Source organism: Octopus sinensis, linkage group LG29 (genome assembly GCF_006345805.1).
Source record: "Octopus sinensis linkage group LG29, ASM634580v1, whole genome shotgun sequence".
Classification (NCBI taxonomy): Eukaryota; Metazoa; Mollusca; class Cephalopoda; order Octopoda; family Octopodidae; genus Octopus; species Octopus sinensis.
In genome coordinates this window covers 4,736,409-4,754,583 of record NC_043025.1, presented here as the reverse complement: position 1 = coordinate 4,754,583, position 18,175 = coordinate 4,736,409, and the positions used below count along the sequence as shown (strand labels likewise).

General features: G+C 44.1%; 1 protein-coding gene across 2 annotated transcripts in view; it reads left to right on the top strand.

The window, feature by feature from the left end:
• The first annotated feature begins 3,753 nt into the window (after window positions 1-3,753).
• LOC115226061 (MARVEL domain-containing protein 1-like) overlaps window positions 3,754-18,175 on the top strand; it is a 347,770-nt gene continuing 333,348 nt past the window's right edge. The window contains exon 1 of one of the 2 annotated variants that reach the window (XM_036514902.1): window positions 3,754-3,805. The gene's annotated coding sequence lies outside the window, so the exon portion shown is untranslated. Of the gene's footprint in view, window positions 3,806-5,676; window positions 5,765-18,175 lie in introns of those variants that run through there. The other variant, XM_029797036.2, reaches the window with a different exon arrangement.

Below are 18,175 nucleotides of genomic sequence, written 5' to 3'. Positions count from 1 at the left end.
GAAAGAGTACAGCAGGGATCACTACCAGCCCCTGCCAGAGCCTCGTGGGGCTTTTAGGTATTTTCGCTCAATAAACACTCACAACGCCCGGTCTGGGAATCGAAACTGCGATCCTACGACCGCGAGTCCACTGCCCTAACCACTGGGCCATTGCGCCTCCATTATTATTATTATTATTATTATTATTATTATTCATTGAGCATGTGACTGCTGGCAAATGTGAATGCATTATGTAATGCAGTTTTTGTTTGATAAATGCATTTTGATGAATATAAAATTCAAAGTCTGACAATTGTAGTACAGTCAATATTAATTTATTTTTTCTATCTTTCTTCTGTTGAGGAAGCATTTACTAGTTGTTTAACCTAGATCAAACTAATCCAGCAGAGTTTACAATCACGCACACATTATCACTGTCACTATTCTATTTCCATTGCACCATTAGATTATCTAGAACTTCATAACCTACTGCCGTTTATCTAGAGCTGTGGGCGTGATTTGAGGAAAATATCACTGCTCCTTCAGTTGTTGTAACACATACTTGGTGACTCATTTGTTGAGCTTGTAAGTATTGTGTCCATGTGTTTGTTCATTCCACTCCTGTTCCTGGCTTTCTCATTCAACACTCAACACCCTCAGCTAAGAAAACAGTCGTGAATTCTTCAGTACTCCACCCATCTACCGTACAAAGGTGGCCATTGTACGATGTGTGCTTAACCCTTTCGTTACCAACCCGGCTGAAACTGGGTCTGGCTCTTTAGTACAAATGTCTTGTTTTCATAAGTTTTGAATTAAAATCTTCCACCAATCCTTAGTCACAATTTATGTTCCTAACACTAGCTTAATGATAACTAAGTTATTTTACTATATTCTTTGTTATATTTAATATTAATTGAAAGAAACACAGAACATCTCAACAGATATAAGGGAACAAAAGGGTTAAAGTCACCATGATATTTTTAACCCTTTTGATACCAACCTGGCTGAAACCACTCTGGCTCTGTAGTACAAATGTCTTGTTTCCATAAGTTTTGAATTAAAATCTTCCACCAAACCCTAGTCACAATTTATGTTCCTAACACTAGCTTAATGATAACTAAGTTATTTTACTAAATTCTTTGTTATATTTAAAGTAATTGGAAGAAACAAAGAACATCTCAAAATAAATACAGTAATGAAAGGATTAAGGAATCTTTTATGCTTTTTCTCTTACTTTATGTTTCCATCATTTGACCATGCCCAAGCTGGGGCAGTACTTATTTTTTGTTTTGTTTTATTTTATTTAAGTATGTTAGTACTGATTCAGTCTCTTTTGCCAAAGTGCTAAGTTATGGAGACGTAGACAATCCACCACTGGTTGTTGAGCAATGGTGGCGGGGGGGACAAACACACACGTGCACACGGAGAGCTTCGACTTAGTTTCCATCTACCACATTCGCTCACAAAGCTTTGGTTGGTCTGGGAGCTACATTACAGGGGACATAAATGAACTAACACTGGTTATCAAATGGTTGGAGTGACACACTCACATGCACACATGTACAAAAGGCTTTGTGCCAAAATTCAAAATCTACATTTACCCACCCTAAGGCAGTGAGGTGGCAGAAACAGTAACATTTCGGGGAAAATACTTTGTGACGTTTTGCCCATCTTCACATTTTGAGTTCAAATCCTGCTGAAGTTGACTTTGTCTTTCATCCTTTCGGGGTCAGTAAAACATGTACCAGTGGTGCACTGGGGATCGATGTAATCAACTTAACAACTTGCCTAAAATTGTTGGCATTGTGTCAAAATTCGGAACCAATATTAAGATAAACTGATTCCGTAGAAGCTTTCTTGGAAGAATTGTCTTGGAAAGTGTGTGTGTGTGTGAGAGAGAGAAAGTGCCAGTCTGTCCATATGTGGTGTGTGTGTGTGTGTGTGTGTGTGTGTATCAGTCTGCTTGTTGGTGTGTTATATATGTGCATGTATAAGTCTGTGTGTGTACATGTGTGTTTGCCTGAGTTGTGTGTCAGTCTGTCTGTGTGGTGAATATGTATGTGTGTCAGTCTGTGTGTGTGTATGTGTGTCAGTCTGTGTGTGTGTATGTGTGTGTTAGCCTGTGTGTGTTTGTCAGTCTGTGTGTGTATGTATGTGTGTTTGTCAGTCTGTGTTGTGTGTGTCAGTCCATTTGTGTGTTTATGTGTGTGTGTGTGTCAGTTTGTGTGGTGTATATGTATGTGTTAGTCTTTGTGTTGTGTGTCATTCTGTGTGTGTGTGTGTGCTTGCCTGTCTGTCTATATGTGGTGTGTATGTGTGTTTGCTATGAGTTTGTGTGTGTGTGTGTGTAAAAAATCTATGTCCATGTGTGTGTTTGCATGTGAGTTGTGTGTGTGTTTGCCTATCTGTGTGTTGTCTGTGTCAGTCCATCTGTGTGCACGTATCAGTGCATGTATATGTGACTGAGTGTGTGTGTGTGTGTACCCACATATTTATAAATAATTGATTTGTACCCAATTTCGTCCATGTCACAATAAACCAGCCATAAGAGCTCACAATATAGGACAAGCATTAAACCAGATTAGAAATTTCAAAGGCTTCCCAGAACAGATATTGATTTACTTCAGATTGCTGTAGAGGTGTGTAGCATGTGTGTGTGTGTGTGTGTGTGTGTGTAGGGAGCGGTTTGGATTTGATTTAAATCATTCTCTCAACCTTTTGTTCCATCACAACTGTTGCTTTCTCTCTCTCTCTCTCTCTCTCTCTCTCTGTTTTTCTTTTTCGTTTTTCCTCTCGCTTTTTCTGACATGTTTTCTTGTGACTTGCCTTCAAGTATTCTCTTTTACTTGTTTCAGTCATTTGACTGCGGCCATGCTGGAGCACCGCCTTTCAGTCGAGCAAATCGACCCCGGGGCTTATTCTTTTGTAAGCTTGGTACTTATTCTATCGGTCTCTTTTTGCCGAACCGCTAAGTTACGGGGACGTAAGCACACCAGCATCGGTTGCCAAGCGATGTTGGGCGGGACAAACACAGACACACAAACACACACACATACATATATATATATATATATACATATATACGACGGGCTTCTTTCAGTTTCCGTCTACCAAATCCACTCACAAGGCATTGGTCGGCCCGAGGCTATAGCAGAAGACACTTGCCCAAGGTGCCATACAGTGGGACTGATCCCGAAACTATGTGGTTGGTAAGCAAGCTACTTACCACACAGCCACTCCTGCGCCTATACATATATATATATACATATATACAACGGGCTTCTTTCAGTTTCCGTCTACCAAATCCACTCACAAGGCTCTGGTCGGCCCAAGGCTATAGTAGAAGACACTTGCCCAAGGTGCCACGCAGTTGGACTGAACCCGGAACCATGTGGTTGGTAAGCAAGCTACTTACCACACAGCCACTCCTACGCCTATGTATCATAACTGAAAAATGGGTTCCCAACCTCCACCCGACCCCCCACCCCGTCCTCCCAGACCTCAGGCGAAGTTGGGTGGCTGTCACTGGCCCTTTCTGTTTTCAGGGGTGGGGCAACACCTTTGTAATTAAATCTGTCCACAAGGTGTGGCTGAGCATCACAATTGATCCAGGGGTGTACAACCTGTTACTCCCCATCTCCTCCCATCTCCTTCTCATTTCCCCCCTCTTCTTTCCCCCCTCCTTCCCCCTTTCTTATTTGCCTTTTCTCTGTTTCCTTGGTGATGTAGTTCTGTTTTTTTTTTCTTTTTTTTCTTTTATACATTTATATATTTTGCTGGATCTCTGAATGTGAAATCCTGTGTTGAAACCCACATTGTTATATTTCTGGCTGGTCATTTGTTTTTCCTTTCCAAATACACCCATGCACTGTATATTTATTCTACGATTCAGGTTTATTATTGTTCCTATTCTAAAAATAATAATGAAATTATTGTATATAGTGCTCAGGTGTACTACAACTCATCAACGGTGTATGTATGTACAGTACATAGAATTATGTACAAAAGTCAGAAAAATGAACAGTGTATGAGTCACGATAGACGTGTGTATGCATATGGAGGGGTGGATATCAGGCGTAGTGTCGGTGAATTTTAGGAAGCAAGGAGGTGCTACTCAAGGTGGTGGTCCACAGACAGGTGCCAGACTGTGAGCCATCAACTGCTGGTACATGGCGAGTTTCCAGAAAAGAAAGAAACCTCATAAAATGCTTTGGTGTTGGAGAAGATTTTTACGGATTCCATGGACAGCGAGGCTCACCAATGGAGAAGTCTGATCTGGCAGTGTTTCTACAGCTGGATGCCCTTCCTAACGCCAACCACTCTGTGAGTGTAGTGGGTGCTTTTTACGTGCCACCGGCACAAGTGCCAGGAAAGGCTGGCAATGGCCACGATAAGATTGGTGCTTTTTACATGCCACAATTTTGAAAATAATAAAGAATTTAGTAAAATAGGTGCAGGAGTGGCTGTGTGGTAAGTAGCTTTCTTACCAACCACATGGTTCCGGGTTCAGTCCCACTGCATTGGCACCTTGGGCAAGTGTATTCTGTTATAGCCTCGGGCCGACCAATGCCTTGTGAGTGGATTTGGTAGATGGAAACTGAAAGAAGCCTGTCGTATAGGAGTGGCTGTGTGGTAAGTAGCTTGCTAACCAACCACATGGTTCCGGGTTTGGTCCCACTGCGTGGTATCTTGGGCAAGCGTCTTCTGTTATAGCCCCGGGCCGACCAATGCCTTGTGAGTGGATTTGGTAGACGGAAACTGAAAGAAGTCTGTCGTATATATGTATGTGTGTGTATATGTTTGTGTGTCTGTGTATGTCCCCCTAGCATTGCTTGACAACCAATGCTGGTGTGTTTACGTCCCCGTCACTTAGCGGTTCGGCAAAAAAAGAGCGATAGAATAAGTACTGGGCTTACAAAGAATAAGTCCCGGGGTCGATTTGCTCGACTAAAGGTGGTGCTCCAGCATGGCCGCAGTCAAATGACTGAAACAAGTAAAAGAGTAAAATAAATTTCTGGTGTTAGGAACAGAAATTAACATTACAATGGACAATTTTAATTTGGACCACTTTACAACAGGAAGCTTGTGTCATTGAACGAGAGGTCAGCATCAAGTATGTTGGTGTAAAATAGATTTTTTAAAATGATTCAGTTCATAAGCTGCATCTAGAATTATTAATTTCCCCCCATGATTCACAAATACTCTTTTACTGTTTTACATGTATCAGTCATTTGACTGCGGCCATGCTGGAGCACCGCCTTTAGTCGAGCAAATCGACCCCGGGACTTATCCTTTGTAAGCCCAGTACTTATTCTATCGGTCTCTTTTGCCGAACCGCTAAGTGACAGGGACGTAAACACACCAGCATCGGTTGTCAAGCAATGCTAGGGGGACAAACACAGACACACAAACGCACACACGCATATATATATATATATATATACATATATACGACAGGCTTCTTTCAGTTTCCGTCTACCAAATCCACTCACAAGGCATTGGTCGGCCCGGGGCTATAGTAGAAGACACTCGCCCAAGGTGCCACGCAGTGGAACTGAACCCGGAACCATCTGGTTGGTTAGCAAGCTACTTACCACACAGCTACTCCTGCGCCTATGTTGTATTTCCTTTAATTTTGTACAATGACTCATACAAATTGGTCATTAATTATGTTTTTCTTTTTTGTCTTTCATTTGCACAGGTCTTTCCGTGACTGAGTTTTGTGATTCTACCTGCCACTGGAAGCCCAAATTCTTTGCCAATCGTGCATGGTTTCTTAGCATTTGTAAGTAGCTTTTCAGATTTTTGCTCTGTGATTGTTTCAAATTTTGGCACAAGGCGTAGGAGTGGCTGTGTGGTAAGTAGCTTGCTTACGAACTACATGGTTCCGGGTTCAGTCTCACTGCGTGGCACCTTGGGCAAGTGCCTTCTACTGTAGCCGTGGGCCGACCAAAACCTTGTGAGTGGATTTGGTATTGAAAACTGAAAGAAGCCTGTCGTATATATGTGTGCATGAGTGTGTCATCATCATCGTTTAACATCTGTTCTCCATGCTATCATGGGTTGGACGGTACGACCGGGTATCTGGGAAGCCAGGAGGCTGCAGCAGGCTCCAGTCTGATCTGGCAGTGTTTCTACAGCTAGATTCCCTTCTTAACACCAACCACTCCGTGAGTGTAGTGGGTGCTTTTTCCTGCCACCTGCAGGTGCCAGGCGAGGCTGGCAACTGCCACGATCGGATTGGTGCATTTTACATGCCACCGGCACGGAAGCCAGTCAAGGCGGCACTGGCATCGGCCACGAATCGGATGGTGCTTTTTACGTGCCACCGGCACGGAAGCCAGTCAAGGCGGCGCTGGCATCGGCCACGATTCGGATAGCGCTTTTTATGTGCCACCTGCACAGAAGCCAGTCAAGGCGGCACTGGCATCGGCCACAATTCAGATGGTGCTTTTTATGTGCCACCGGCACGGAAGCCAGTCATGGCGATGCTGGCATCGGCCACGATTCGAATAGCGCTTTTTACGTGCCACCGGCACAGAAGCCAGTCTAGGTGGCGCTGGCATCGGCCACCTTCAGATGGTGCTGTTTACGTGCCACCGGTTCATATATATATATATACAGCCCCCTCCCCACAAATTTTCAGACCTTATGCCTTTAGTAGAAAGGATTATTATTATTGTTGTTGTTATTAAAAAGACGGTGAGCTGGCAGAATCATTAGCGTGTCGGGCAAAATCCTTAATGGTATTTTCTCCATCTTTACTTTCTGAGTTCAAGTTCTGCCAAGGTCGACTTTGCCTTGCGTCTGTTCAGGGTCAATAAATGAAGTGCCAGTGAAACACTGGGGTCGATGTAATCGAATCGACCAGCTCCCTCCCCACAAATTTTCAGACCTTGTACTTGTAGTAGAGAGTATTATTATTGTTGTTATTAAGGAGGAGACATGCTGGCGGAATTGTTAGCACGCCAGGCAAAATGCTTAGCAGTATTCTGTCGATCTTCATGTTCTGAGTTCAAACACTGCCAAGGTCAATTTTGCCTTTATCCTTTCAGGGTCAATAAATTAAGTACCAGTGAAACACTGGGGTCGATGTAATTGACTAGTCCCCTTTCAACGAAATTTCACGCCTTGTGCCTATAGTAGAGAAAGGATTATTATTATTATTACTATTATTATTATAGGCGGCCAGCTTGCAGAAACGTTAGCGCGCCGGGCAAAATGCTTATCGGTATTTCGTCTGTCGTTACGTTCTGAGTTCAAATTCCGCCTAGGTCGACTTTGCCTTTCATCCTCTCGGGGTCGATAAATAAAGTACCAGTTTCGCACTGGAGTCGATGTAATCGACTTAATCCCTTTGTCTGTCCTTGTTTATTCCCTCTATGTTTAGCCCCTTGTGGGTAGTAAAGAAATAAATTATTATTATTATTATTGAGTGAGAGAGCAGTGCATGCCATCAAAGTGACACTGGGGTAAAATATACGAAGCCCAATATACCCATCATGACTACCCGTCTGATAAGGGTACACCTGGCACATGCATCACAACCATATGTGTGCGACATGGTGATCTCATATCAAGGTAAACAGCGCATGACCTTACAGGTGGGGCCCAGTTAGAATTTTCTTCTGGTCGAGTAACCCATCCCGCTCAAAAGGTCCCTGAATAAGGGTTGTTTAAGGATGTTGAAAGAACCACCCATGTTTCCAGAGGTGAATTATTCAAACTCCACAGAATCCCTCTCAACACATGGCTATGATGCTCCCCCACTACTTCTGCTCGTGATCAGAGATGCACATATCGTCAGCCACTAAGGGACATGCTCAACTGGTTATGGTCAAACAACTGACAGGCAAATCTGTGGTATTGAGCAGAATATTTACTGTAGGCCATCTTTTATACCAAGACAAAACAACGTACATGATAACACTTCCAGTCAGTTAAGATCAGAAGCCATGAGAGCCACTGCCTGGAACTGCATCAGGGCATTAGCAAATCTGTGGTATTGAGCAGAATATTCGCTGTAGCCCATCTTTTATACCAAGACAAAACAATGTACATGATAACACTTCCAATCAATTAAGATCAGAAGCCATGAGAGCCACTGCCTGGTACAGCATCAAATCTGTGGCATTGAGCAGAATATTTGCTGTAGGCCATCTTTTATACCAAGACAAAACAATGTACATGATAACACTTCCAATCAATTAAGATCAGAAGCCATGAGAGCCACTGCCTGGTACTGCATCAGGGCATTAGCAAATCTGTGGTATTGAGCAGAATATTTGCTGTAGGCCATCTTTTATACCAAGACAAAACAATGTACATGATAACACTTCCAATCAGTTAAGATCAGAAGCCATGAGAGCCACTGCTGGTCACTGCATCAAATCTGTGGCATTGAGCAGATATTTGCTGTAGGCCATCTTTTATACCAAGACAAAACAATATACCGATAACCTTCCAATCAGTTAAGATCAGAAGCCAGAGAGCCACTGCCTGGTACTGCATCAAATCTGTGGTATTGAGCAGAATATTTGCTGTAGCCCATCTTTTATACCAAGACAAAATAATGTACATGATAACACTTCCAATCAGTTAAGATCAGAAGCATGAGAGCCACTGCCTGGTACTGCATCAAATCTGTGGTATTGAGCAGAATATTTGCTGTAGCCCATCTTTTATACCAAGACAAAACAATGTACATTATTATTATTATTATTATTATTATTATTATTATTATTATTATTATTATTATTAATGTGGAAAGCTCGCAGAATTGATAGTATACCAAGAAAAAATGCTTAGAGGCATTTCATTCATTTTTACATTCTAAGTTCAAGTTTTGCCAAGGTTGACTTTGTCTTTCATCCAACTTCTTACCACACAGCCAGATTTAGAAATGAAAGCAAACATATATCATATTATATGCCATTTGCAAAGCCACTTCTTTCTCTTAATCTGTTGATACACGACCTGTCATATGACACAGAGCACTAGTTAAAACATCAGACTTAATTTAAACACTTTTGCAATCTAAAGTTCATCATGCTATAGGTGCAGGAGTGGCTGTGTGGTAAGTAGCTTGCTTACCAACCACATGGTTCCGGGTTCAGTCCCACTGCATTGGCACCTTGGGCAAGTGTCTTCTACTATAACCTCAGGCCGACCAAAGCCTTGTGAATGGATTTGGTAGACGGAAACTGAAAGAAGCCTGTGTATGTATATATATATATCTATATATATATATATATATATATATATATATATATTATGTGTGTGTGTGTGTGAATGTTTGTGTGTCTGTATTTGTCCCTCTAGCATTGCTACACAACCGATGCTGGTGTATTTACGTCCCCGTAACTTAGCGGTTCGGCAAAAAAAACCATTAGAATAAGTACTAGGCTTACAAAGAATAAATCCTGGGGTCGATTTGCTCAACTAAAGGCGGTGCTCCAGCATGGCCACAGTCAAATGACTGAAACGAGTAAAAGAGTATACTATAGGTGCAGGAGTGACTGTGTGGTAAGTAGCTTGCTCACCAACCACATGATTCCAGGTTCAGTCCCACTGTGTGCCACCTTGGGCAAGTGTCTTCTACTATAACCTCAGGCGGACCAAAGCCTTGTGAGTGGATTTGGTAGATGGAAACTGAAAGAAGCCTGTCGTGTATATGTATATATGTGTGTGTGTATATGTTTGTTTGTTCCCCCAACATCGCTTGACAACCGATGCTGGTATGTTTATGTCCCCGTAACTTAGCGGTTTAGCAAAAGAAACCGATAGAATAAGTACTGGGCTTACAAAGAATAAGTCCCGGGGTCGATTTGCTCGACTAAAGGCGGTGCTCCAGCATGGCCACAGTCAAATGACTGAAGCAAGTAATAAGAGTAAAAGTATCTAGGACAGTTACAAGTGCCTTTCCTCAAAAGTAGTCTAAAAACTTCTGGAATGCACATCGTATCTTGTCTGTAAATGCTCTGCTTTATCAACACAAAGGTTTTTTTTTATAATCTGAGACAGTCAAGAGATAGCATTGTTCTGTGTGTGAAATGGAGTGCATAATCAGAACATGACAAAGCCCACCTGTTAAGCAGTTATTCTGGTGTTTATCTTTTAACTTTGTTTCAGTCATTGGACTGTGGCCATGCTGGGGCAACACCTCGAAGGTTTTTAGTTGAACAAATCAATCCCAGTGTATCTTTTATCTCTTACTTTTTTCAGTCATTGGACTGTGGCCATGCTGGGGCACCCACCACCTTGAAGGATTTTAGTTGAGCAAATCAATCCCAGTATATCTTTTATCCTTTACTTATATATATATATATGTCTCACAGGGATGTAAACACACCAACACCGGTTACCAAATGGTGCTGGAGGACGAACACACACACACACACATTATAAATAAATTGTATATGATGCACTTTATTGTGTTCTGTTTTGCACATGATCCCTCAATCCATGGGATAATTGCCTTGCATAAAACCATTCTATGGTGCCAAAATCATCAGGAACCACTGTACTAGGCCTTCCCTTAACCTTCTTAGGGAGGTATAGCACCGGACGTTATAGAAACCTGGACGTTATCAAAGAAGCTTGAGAGGTGGTTGGATGGAATTTACACTTGCCTCCTTATGAGAGCTCAAAATCTCTCGTGGAAGTGACATCCAACAAAAATGCAAATATATGGTAAACTACCACCTGTAGCATCTCTTGTGAAAGGTAGGAGAGTCCAGTTTGCTGGACGTTGTTGTAGAGCTGAAAAAGAGGCAATTTCTACTCTTCTCCTCTGGAAGCCATCTACTCGCGATACCAGAGGGCACACACTCTTCGAGAGGCAGTTGGATGGAACCTACACTCGCCTCCTTATGAGAGCTCAAAATCTCTCGTGGAAGCGTCATCCAACCAAAGTACAAATATATGGGAAACTACCACCTGTGTCATCTCTTGTGAAAGGCAGAAGAGTCCAGTTTTCTGGACATTGTTGTAGAGCTGAAAACGAGGTAATCTCTACTCTTCTCCTCTGGAAGCCATCTACTCGCGATACCAGAGGGCACACACTCTTCGAGAAGCAGTTGGATGGAACCTACACTCGCCTCCTTATGAGAGCTCAAAATCTCTCGTGGAAGCGTCATCCAACCAAAGTACAAATATATGGGAAACTACCACCTGTGTCATCTCTTGTGAAAAGCAGAAGAGTCCAGTTTGCTGGACATTGTTGTAGAGCTGAAAACGAGGTAATCTCTACTCTTCTCCTCTGGAAGCTATCTGCTTGCAATACCAGAGGGCACACACTCTCCTACTCTGATGTAATCTCCAGGGATACAGGCATCCAGCAACAGGACTTCTGTAATGCTATGATGGACCGTGAAGTCTGGCGTAGCATGGTAAATACCATTGTCTCGACCACGGTCGAACAATGATGATGATGATGATGATAGCACCGGTGTCTATCTAAATAGAGATTGGACATGGTGTGGCTGGTAGTCATTAACCATTGTGCAATATCTTACTAACACTGCAGTGGACAATAGCCTGATTGACCAGTATACTTGGTCAGCATTGGTGTTGGTAAGCGCAGGCAGTAGCTCATGACTTGTATAACCAGTTGTCTATTTTTTTTTTTCTGTACTAGCATTTGTTATTGATTAGAGATTTTCAATAGAAGCCTTTTTGGACCCTGCTGATCATGTGGCTGAGGTCAAGTATGAATGGACAGTGTGTTGTAGCGTGGCTGTGTGGTAAGAAGCTTGCTTCCCAACCACACGCTTCTAGGTTCAGTCCCACTGTGTGGCACCTTGGGCAAGTGTCTTCTACTGTAGCCTCAGGCTGACTAAAGATTTGTGAGTGGATTTGGTAGACGGAAACTGAAAGAAGCCTGTCATATATATATATATAGATGCAGGTGTGGCTATGTGGTAAGAAGCTTGCTTCCCAACCACATGGTTCTGGGTTCAGTCCCACTGCATGGCACCTTGTGTTTTGTACTATAGCCTCAGGCCAACCAAAGTCTTGGGAGTGGATTTGGTAGAGGGAAACTGAAAGAAGCCCGTCGTATATATATGTATATATATATATGTGTGTGTGTTTGTGTTTGTCCCCCCAACATCACTTGACAACCGATGCTGGTGTGTTTACGTCCCTGTAACTTAGCGGTTTGGTAAAAGAGACCAATAGAATAAGTACTAGGCTTACAAAGAATAAGTCCTGGGGTCGATTTGCTCGACTAAAGGCGGTGCTCCAGCATGGCCGCAGTCAAATGACTGAAACAAGTAAAAGAGTAAAAGAGTATGGTGGCACTGAACTTGAAACCATTCGACTACGAAGCGAGCTTCTTATTTACGAAGCATCCATGCCTGCATCTGCATGTATGTGTGTGTTTGGAATCTTGTGCAAAAGCATGTATGCTTTGTACATGTTGTGACTACATGTGTGTCAGTGTGTCCGTGTGTTATGTGATAACCACGCATGAATCTTTGTCCTGTAATTCACGAGTGCCTTTGCCATTGTTGTTGAACTCTTTATGAATGTTGTTGCTGTTACAATCGCTTATTATACTTATCATCCTCCACTATTATGGTTATTAATATTTTTATTAATCTTCTTAACCGCTTTTGTTAACGAACAAACACTCTTGTATTATTACTCTGCTCTTCTTTCATCATCGCTGTGAAGTAATGTGCTTTTTAAACTATTCACTTGTCTGTACACAATATGTATGTATGTATGTACGTCCGTCCGTCCGTCCGAAAAGAACAACAAGTCAACATCATCGGTAACCACTGAGCCGCACGTTTTATGTTGGAGTTATCCCAGTTACCTGAGTTACCTTCTCCTAGAAGGATGCCCTAACAAAGGCTAGGAGTCCTTCACTCCCAATGGTTTAACCGCGCGATCGGGTATTCAGTCCGATTATTTCTATGTCCCTGCACATGATACAGCCTTAAGACATTTATTGGATGGCCGTTGACTAGGTGCAGGAGTGGCTGGGTGGTAAGTAGCTTGTCTACCAACCACATGGTTCCGGATTCAGTCCCACTGCATGGCACCTTGGGCAAGTGTCTTCTACTATAGCCTCGGGCTGACCAAAGCCTTGTGAATGGATTTGGTAGATGGAAACTGAAAGAAGCCCGTAGTATATATGTATATATATATATATATATATCATCATCATCATTGTTTAACGTCCGTTCTCCATGCTAGCATGGGTTGGACGGTTCGATCGGGGATCTGGGAAGCCAGAAGGCTGCACCAGGCTCCAGTCTTATCTGGCAATGTTTCTACAGCTGGATGCCCTTCCTAACGCCAACCACTCCGTGAGTGTAGTGGGTGCTTTTTACGTGCCATATATATATATATATATGTATATATATATATGCGTGTGTGTGTTTGTGTGTCTGTGTTTGTCCCCCTAGCATTGCTTGACAACCGATGCTGGTGTGTTTACGTCCCCGTCACTTAGCGGTTCGGCAAAAGAGACCGATAGAATAAATACTGGGCTTACAAAAGAATAAGTCCCGGGGTCGATTTGCTCGACTAAAGGTGGTGCTCCAGCATGACCGCAGTCAAATGCCTGAAACAAGTAAAAAAGTATATATATTATATGAGCTGCTTTCAGTTGCTGTGTACCACATTCATTCACAGAGCTTTGCTCAAGGTGTCATGCAGTGGAACTAAACCAGAACATGTGGTTGGGAACCGAATTCCTTACCACACAGCCACACCTGTGCTTGGAAATGTGTGTGTGAGTATATATATATATATAATATATATACACATATATATATTATATATTTGTATGCACATATTTGTATGCATATATATATATATATATATATATATATATATATATATATATTTTCTCATGTATGTATATATGTCTATATATGTATCTATATGTATGGTATTCTAATATATATATATATATATGTGTGTGTGTGTGTATATATTTACACAAAAACACATACATGTATTTGACAAAATTCTACTTTATAATCTCTGGTCATTCAGTTGACCATGTGGACATCACCACCGGCATCACCATCATCACCATCATCACCATCATCGTTGTCGTCATCATTATTATTAAGGCAGGAAGCTGGCAGAATTGTTAGCATGCCGAGCAAAATGCTTAGCAGTATTTCCCCTGTCAGTCAGTATGCTGTGAGTTCAAATTCCGCCAAGGTCAACTTTGCCTTTCATCCTTTCAGGGTCGATAAGTTAATTACCAGTTGAGCACTGGGGTCGATGTAATCGACTATAGTTCTCCTCCCCCTGACAAATTTCAAGTTTTGTACCGATGGTAGAAAGGATTATTATTATTATTATTATTATCATTATTATTATCATCATTATTATTATAATTATAATTATTATCTGCAAGGGCGAACGCCATTTCGCCCTTGCAAAATGAACATTTGTTCCTCGTCCCGACGTACCTCGGGCCGTAAGGTACAAAAAATAACTATAAGCACAATACCCCCCGAACAGAAAATCTCATGGCTAGTGGCGGCTGTCCTCGATGGCATAGAGGACAATGCCACTATTCTGAATGTTCGGAGGGTACGAGAAAAGAACTGGTCAGGCATGGGTATTCAACTGCTGGTACAGATTCCAGCAGGAAAACATCATGCCATACCTGACTTTGTCATCTTGCTGGATGGGACAAGGCTAAATGTTATTGTAGAGGGGCGAAAGCCAAAATGTTTCTCTGCAGTAGCGAAAGCCACTAAAAAGGGACTGCCCATTCAAAAAAGAGAATGGAGGAATATAGCAAGAGGCAGCAACAGCAAAACAACAACAACAACAACAAGCAAACAACAACAGAAACAAACAAAACAGCAAGAAACACCAAAGGATGCCACACCACCAACACCATCACCAACACCAGCACCAAGACGAGCAACAACCACCTCCAACAACAACAACCACCACCAAACAACACCGACAACCACCAGCAAACCAACACCGACACCAGTACCTCGAAGGTCGACAGCAGCGACATCAACAGTAACAGGAGCAGCGGCACCACCGATACCGGTGGAAACAGAGAAACTTTTCGTCCTGCTACTGAAGCAGACCCCTCAACCATTCCTTGCCGGATGAAGAGATCTCGGATTGTGCGAGCTCCGATTCCAACAAAGGAGAATGGACACATAGTACCTCCAAAAAGAAAAGGAGGAAAAACAAAAAGATTTACAGGGAAGCACGAACAAACAGTACTTCCCAACATCAACAACAACATCAACAACAACACACACTCACAACAACAACAACAACAACAACACTTTCGACACCACTACTGCCACTACCACAGACACAAACAAACACAGACACAATTACAGACACGATACAGCAGTGAATACAAGAAACCAGGAACTGGTTGAGTATTTGAAAAACAAACAAGCACAAACATACAAATTCATAATACCTACACACAACACACCACCAGCACACATTCTCACAATTAAAATAAACAAAACAGTTACAACGAAATAAAACAAATATTCCCTAACGATGTGGGATCGTTAGGGAAAAGTTTCTCTCAGAAACTTTACAAAAATATTATTAAAGCACCCGTGCAAAAGCACAAGGGAGCCACCCCCACCACCAACAACAGTAAGTAGAGCCTTTTTTCTCCTTTTTTTTCCTAACTTTTGAAACATGGCAAATCTTAGAATCGGTTGCTTGAATGAGAGGCCTCGGGTCACCTTGGAAACAGGGTCACCTGTTAAACGACCTGAGGTTTCATGATGTGGATGTAGCAGCCATCAGTGAAACCAGGCTCTCCGACCCGCAGGAACTCGCAGCCCTTTTCGGCGGATACGAGATATTTCTATCTCCGTGTCGGCCGGGAGCGGGCGGTGGTGGTGGTACTGCGGTTGTTGTTCGGAAGGGCCTGGACCTGAAAATAAGGACAGTTCTTGGATCCGGAAGGTAAGTTGGTGGTCCTCGACGTGGACGGTAGTGACGGCGGTGCTTTCAGACTGCTGGCTGCCTACGCTCCGACAGGAGCAGGGCAGTCGGATTATTTCAAACGTCTGGAAGTTTTCCTGGGAACGTCACGCACTCTAGTACTAGTGGGGATTGGAACGCTGTCTTAGACGAACGTTTAGATGGGTGGGCAGGGGGGAGTCTGATAGGAGAGGGGGAGGGGTGCAAGAGCCTCGCCAACTACTCGGCCGCTTTCAGCTGTCGACAGGTTTCGACTAGACAACCCGAATGTGCCAATGTGGACTTGGACAAACCGCATCGGGTCGTCTAGATCGTACTTAGATAGAGTGTTTTGTAGGCCAGCGGATAAGGACAGCGTAGGGTGTCCACAATTCCACCTAGTCGAATATACGGACCACAAATTAGTGATCTGTACGGTCGACTTAGATAGGCTACATAGACAGGGACCCGGCTACTGGAAGCTGAACGCGTCGTTAACGGCGTGCAAAGCTTACAGAGACCGGATTAGTTTACTAGTTAAGCGGCGCTCACGGGGGCAATCATCAACAACAACTGGTGGTTTGCCCTCAAGAGAGCAATTAGAGTAGAGTCGATTAGGTATAGTAAGACTCTAGCTATTGAACGTAGGGAGAGAGAGCGGGATTTAGTTAAGAAACTAGACGAGGCTCTTGACACTGGCATCGCGACCGACGTGTTGGCGGCAAGGTTGGCCCTCGACCAACACTTCGACGCCAAACACGAAGGCTGCGTTGTCAGAGCTAAGGCACGTTCGCTAAGCGGGGAGGGGACTAAGCCGCTCGATGGGCCCGCGTGGCGGAGGCGAAGCGAGGCAACAGAGCACCATTCGGTCTTTGGTGGACCAGAAGGGCGCGAGGTTACCCAACCGAAGCAGATGTGTACGGTGCTTCAGCGGCACTTTGCTCAATGTTGGGACGAGCGGTGGAACGGACACCAACGGTACAGACTTCGGTGTGTACCTGGACGGACTGCCGCAACTCTCGGACAGCGAGGCAGAGTGCTGCGAAGGACCGATATCTGCCTGGGAAGTACAGGAAGCGATGAAGAGTTGCACGAGAGGTAGATCGCCGGGTTTGGATGGTCTGCCCTACGAGCTTTACTTTTCAATGCCAGACTTGTTGCGGACCTGTTGGCAAACGTCTACTGCAACTGGCAGCAAAACGGGAGAATTCCTGCTTTTGTCTGTCGAGGGGTGGTGGCTTTGCTAAAGAAGGACCCAAACAAGGGGGACGTTATAGGGAATTTCCGGCCCATCACTCTGCTCAATGCAGAGTTGAAGATTTTGGCCAAGGTGCTAGCAAAGAGATTGGCGCTTGTCGTGGACAAGCTGGTCGGCGGGACGCAGACTGCGCCGTGCCGACCAGGTCGATACACGACAACCTCCATCTCATGCGCTACATCATAGAGAGGGTGGGTAACGACGCTGGCGCGGGTGGGGCTTTGATCAACTTGAGAACAGAGTAAAGCCTTCGATACCTGGCAGCTGTCCTCAAGGCAGCCGGCTTCGGTCCAGTCTTCCGCGGGTGGATCGCTGCTTTATACAGCAACATCTGCTCGGTGATACGGGTGAACGGTCACCTTTCGGAACCGTTCGACATCTCGCGTTCGGTCCGCCAAGGATGCCCTCTCTCCTCCCTCTTGTACACTTTGACTCTCGAGCCATTACTGCGCAAGTGGAGGCTTTGAGGGGCATCCCGCGCGATCTAGGAGGCGGAAACAGCGTGTCTGCTTATGCCGACGACGTCACCGTGGTGGTGTGTCGAGCACAGGCACATTGGCCTGATTGGCGAGACGCTAAACCAGTACGAAGCGGTGACAGGGGCAAAGATTAACGCGGAAAGTCTGTGGGCTTGCAACTGGGCACCTGGAGAGGCAAGCCCATGCCGTCCAACAGCGTCGTAGGGCGTGGACAGACGGACCCGTTAAACTGCTCGGGGTCTGGTTCGGTCCGGACCTCCAGGTGGATAAGAACTGGGAAGAGGTGACGAGCAGGGTGGCACGTCTCTCCCAGAAATGGGCCGAGAGGAAGCTGTCCCTGAAAGGTCGAGCGGAGGTGGCGAATGCGTACATCGCATCCGTCATCTATTACCGCTTGACCGTCGTCCCTTGTCCCGACCGCTGGTTGGCCAAGCTGGTACGCCTGCTCTTCGACTTTTGTGTGGAAGGGTCAGGTGCCACTGGTCAGGCGATCCATCTGCTGTCAACGACCGCTGAACGGAGG